Source organism: Cricetulus griseus, unplaced genomic scaffold (genome assembly GCF_003668045.3).
Source record: "Cricetulus griseus strain 17A/GY unplaced genomic scaffold, alternate assembly CriGri-PICRH-1.0 unplaced_scaffold_5, whole genome shotgun sequence".
NCBI classification, from domain to species: domain Eukaryota; kingdom Metazoa; phylum Chordata; class Mammalia; order Rodentia; family Cricetidae; genus Cricetulus; species Cricetulus griseus.
The window spans coordinates 1,833,923-1,839,392 of NW_023277252.1; the positions used below are offsets into that span (position 1 = coordinate 1,833,923).

At 37.5% G+C, this 5,470-nt stretch overlaps 1 pseudogene; it reads right to left on the bottom strand.

Moving 5' to 3' along the window:
- Positions 1-4,039: 4,039 nt before the first annotated feature.
- On the bottom strand, positions 4,040-5,221 carry LOC103161281 (annotated as a pseudogene).
- Positions 5,222-5,470: the final 249 nt, after the last annotated feature.

Below are 5,470 nucleotides of genomic sequence, written 5' to 3' on the forward strand. Positions count from 1 at the left end.
GACCTGAATTAATCTCCCATTTTCCCGGTAATTTTTCCACTGTTAGAAATTTTTACTAATATGTCTATAATTTATTAATTGTTCTAGATAATAACAATCCATAGTCAGATATAGAAGAAAATGCTGATATATCAGAGGAAATGGGGAAACCGCTGTCACACTTCACCTCTTTAGCATCTCAGCAGACAAGAGGGAGAGTTTCTATTACTACCTGCTTATATCCTTTTTCTGCCCAGCTACCTCACTTCTTGCTGTCAATGAAGACCTTTTGATTTCTGTAGTTAGTGTCAAGCTCCATTTTGACCATCAGACAGATTTTATTTGCATAAACAAAGTATCACCACATATGTTAGCCTAAATATAAGCTTAAATTTGGATGATACAGGTAGAAAATACATTGGGAAAAACATTAGGATTCCCACAACTTATGAGGACTATGCAGACAACAAGATTTTTAAATGTCTCATACAGTCTCAGAACTGTTTAATTAGTTGTGTGATGAGCATATATGTCAGCTATACAGTACATTTCTTGTTTTATTTTTTAATGCATGCATCCAAGTTTTGCAGTATTTATTACCAATAAAGTCTGTTAATTAATTTTGAAAAGATCCATAGTTTTTACTTTCCTGTTGAAACAAAGCAAAACCTGTACCTCCAAAACAACCTATTTTGTGTATTTCAATATGCAGCTAAGAAATTTAATTTACAGAAGTTGGTTTAATTTAGCATTTATGATTAAATGACTGAAATCAATGTCTTTCAGAAGCTATTGTCTTGTATATTACCATTTAAAAATTCTGTATCAAAAAAGAACCATAGAGGATTCATTCACACTGTCTATTTCCTATCTGTATTAGGCTTCTACATTTATATTAATTTACTCTGTAAAGATTTGAGTTTATTTTTCTTAAACTATTCATTTTTTTCTGGCTGTCCTTATCTAATTTATCTACTTTCATTTATAAATGTACTGTTTTAAAATATTTTAATGAAGTAAAGTTTGTTAATTAGTTTATGCTGCATAGTATTATATTAACTTTCTATAGGTATACTATATTTGATCCTGCTGTCAAATATTTAAATAATGTAAAATTAATTTTTGCTGCATATTTTGAGTATATAAAGATGTGCAACTGATGTTTCACCTTGCCTACCTTAGGCACACAATTGGTCTAAATAAAAGTGAATGGACAATTGCTCAGCAGAAGTGGGCAAGGAGATGGTAGTAGACAGAAAGACAGTTAGGAGAAGAATTATACTATTAGAGAAAGAATAAATGGGCATAGTAACAGAGGGTAGAATGTGGCATTAAAAGAGCAGGACACCCAGGGCTATCTAGGCATATACAGGAAAAGAAACAGAGTAGAACATACAGAAAGAAAAAAATTCCCAGAGGCAAAACATAGGTGAAGAGAAATGTGTGAATTTGTCTAAAGAAAAGATGCTAGCCAGAAATGAACAAAACAGAAGGACAATGATTCATACCTAATAACATCTAAATGCCATGTTTAGTGAACTTGTTGGTTTCCCAAAATTGAATGCTTGGGTGGAGGCAGACTGAGCCACCCAGTGTCTGCCACCATTCTTAACTTGGACTGGTACCAAGAGGAAGAGGTGAATGCCTGTCCTTTTCCTGCCCCCTTTTTTCCTGTTTAAATCCCCTGAACTGAAACTCCCACTCATATCTAACCAAGGAATTATCCAGAGAGCCATCTAATTTGTGCCACAATTGGCAACTTAAACACAACTACACCTACCAGATAGAGCCTTGGATCCATAACAATCAAGAGAGTGAGACGACCCTCCTGTACCCACTGTAATAAGTGATGGGAAGAAGGCAGTATAATAACACGTTCAACCATAGGAAGATTAATATGACACCATCAGAGTCTATGGATTCTACACCAGCAAGTGTCTGTCTTGTAGTCCTTTCCAGTGGTGAGAGTGGGGTGTTGAAATCTCCCATTATAAGTGGGTGAGGTTTTATGTGTGGTTTGAGTTTTAGTAATGCTTATTTTACAAATGTGGATATCTGTATAATTGTTAAATTAGTGTTCAGAATTAAGACTTATCCTGAATTGATTTTTTCCTGTGATGAATCTGAAATGATTTTATCCAACTCTCTTGATTAATTTTAATTAACAGACTACTTGCATACAATCTCTAGATTCTATTGTTGGCAAGCTAGCCTATTGGCTTGAAAATGATCTTACACTGTCATCTCTTCATCTCTTCTACCAGTGGGTGCAGGTGAGGTCTCTGCCTTTCTTCGTGGATATGAGACCAAGTCTCTCTCCAGGTAAAGATGAGTCCAAGAATCAACTGTCAGCTGATGCTGTATGATTTGATCTGCCTCCAAGTCTCTCTGGGGCATTCAGTGGTTTGATGGGAATGGGGAATGCAGGACAGGGGACTCCAACAGGGGAGATTGGCAGGAGAAGGACTGCCACTCCTATTTCTTTGTGGGTGCTGAATTGAAGCAATGGCAGCAGATGCTTCATGGTTTGGTTTGCTTATTTTTCTCTCTGGGGGATTTGGTGACAGGACAAATCAGGGGTCTGCTTTTCAGGGAAGTTGGGCAGATGACCCGGCACTTGCAGGACTAAGACTCTTTATCCAATTTCTTTGATTATATTATTTTGCATTTTTATGTCTAGTTTCTTGAGTTCTTTGTATATTTCTGCTTTAGCCCTCTGTCAGAAATGAGGTTGCCGATGACTTTCTCCATTCTGTAGCCTTTTGGTTGCCTTACAGAATCTTCTTAGTTTCAGTTCACATTTAGTGATTTTTGTTTTCAGTGTCTGGGCTACTGGTGTTATATTTAGGAAGTGATGTCTTATGCCATTGTGTTCAAGGCAATTTCTTCTCACTTTCTGTTCTATGAACCTCATTATGCCTGAATTTATATTGAGGTCTTTGATTTATTTGGACTAGAGTTTTGTGCATGGAGATAGATAAGAATTTATAAGAATTTTCTACATTAAATATCCAGTTGTGAGTGTACCAATTTTTGAAAATGCTTTCTGTTTTATATTTCATAACATTAGATTCATTGTCAAAAATCATGTTTTTCTAGCTTTGTAGATCAACATCAGCATCTTCAATTTGAATTCACTGTTCCACGCTTAGTTTTTGTGCAAATACCAAATATATTTTATTACTGTGACTCGATATTACACCAGTATATACCTACCAAGTCAGAGTACTGTAACTGAGGTTCATCTCACAAACCCAGAATCAGAAACCCACCAATACTATAACAGAAAGACCACCCATTTGTTTCCCCACACAAAACCTAACGCAAAAACCTTAATTCTGATCTTAATATTTACCCAAAATGTTAACAGGACAAGCTTCAGGTGCTTAAAAAGTGGCCCCAGTTGACTGCTGAATGATAACCCTACAGAGGAACTGCCCTAAAGGGCTAGGGATGCCCACCCATCCCTTACCACTCCCACCCAGAGTATGGAAATGTTCATGTGAAAGATTTTTCTTATGCTATCAAAGATATACAACCTATAGTGCTAAATTAAAACCAGCAGCATAAGAGCAATGAAGCAAAAATAGAAAGCCTACAGGAATGATATTAATGCCTACTTAGAAAGAAAGAAAGCAGCAGAGACCCTTTGCCCTCCGCTTATGTTTGTAGAGAAGTCGTTACATTAAACAACCATATTTACCCACATTAACAAGAAATAAACAATGCTTCCACAAGACAGAGAATAAAAGTGGATCTTTCCAGTCAAAGGGGACAGAGAGGCCTCTTTCATTCCTGGAGATGAATAAGTTCAAAGATTGTCAGTAAAGAAAACATTTAAAAAAAAAGAGGAAAAAAGACTACATCAGATGGGCATTGGTGGCACACACGTTTAATCCCATCAATTGGGAGGCAGAGGCAGGCATATCTCTGTGAGTTCAAGGCCAGCCTGGTCTCCAGAGCAAGTGCCAGGATAGGATCCAAAGCTACACAGAGAAACCCTGTCTCAAAAAAAAAAAGAAGACTACATCAGAGGCATGATGGGAACAATCTTGGCATTTTATTGAACAGGCACACTGAGTTTCTCCAGCACAAGTATACCATTTTCTTGGTACTCTTGTCGAGTCATCCAATAGTTGTCTTTGTCTTTCAAGATGTCTGCCAGGACTGCACCATCCAAGAAAACCATGTGGTTTCTGCAGGGTGGATCTTCAATTCGGTCTTAAATTTAGATGGTTTTTCCACATCTCTCTTTAGAACTCGTTCTAAGTAAACTGTTCAAGCTCTCGTTCCAACATTGATGGCAGGCCAGGATACATAGTTGACCCTCCAGAAAGCACAATGTGTTTGTAAAATTCAGATCTGGTATCAATGTCAGCTGCCTGGATTGTGTTGCAAAGCAATTCAGCAACACCAATTCCCTCAACATTGATCAAGTGAGCTGAAATAAAGGTTCTGGTGCTTCAAATCTTTCTCCTCCAACTTTAATAATACGTCCATCTGGGAGTGTATATGATTGAACTAACACTGTGGTCTCTATGGCTAGCTTATGTTATTGTTCAATATTGTAAGCCACGTAACAAAGTTTTTCTTTAATCATGCGAACTGTCTCAAAATCAGCAGAATGTTTGAAGGCATATCCCTGAAACCGGAGCAGCTTGTTAAGATACCAGGTAATATCCCTCCCAGCAATATTCAGCCTTCTTGTAAGGTGAGGGAGAAGAGAACCTTCATACACTGGGCAAATATGAGTCATACCATCTCCAGAATCTACTACTACACCAATTAATAAACCTTGAGCATACAAACTCAGAAATGCCTGGATGGCTACATACACACCAGAAAATTGTTAAGTTTCAAACATTACCTCTACAATCTTCTCCCTGTTTTTGGTTGGGTTCATAGCCGGTTCTGTGAGTAAAATTTTGCAGTTTCTGGTGTCTATGTTGAGTTTCTCTGGTCCAAATGTGTAAACCCACAGGTGTTTCATGTCATCCCAATTTTGTACTATGCCATTCACCATGGGGTAATTAACTTCCAACATTGAGCGCAATTCACTTGCCTCATCAACAACCATAAGATCTTTGATTTCAATATTTCCCACTTTGGTGGTTGATCTGATAATAGGTCTTCCAACCAAAGATTGGAAGATGTGTTCCGGAAAGTTTTTGCCTGCATATCCACACCTTACAAACCCAGTGCCATTGTCGCAAACCACCACCTTCCTGCCCTGGCTGTTCATGGTTCCGCTCAGCTATTTTTCTAATTGACTAGAATGTAAGAAGTCCTGGGTTCAATCATCAGCACTGCCATAGCTGTATTGGGTGTTGAGATCTGTTTGCCAACTGTAAAAATAAGAGGCAGAAATATGTGAATGACATAGTTGGGTAATAACATAATTCTGGGTCACCCAGTTGTATCTGAGAACGTGCTTCAAAATATATAACCATAATAACCTAAAGTTAAATACAATGGTCATAAGATCATTATT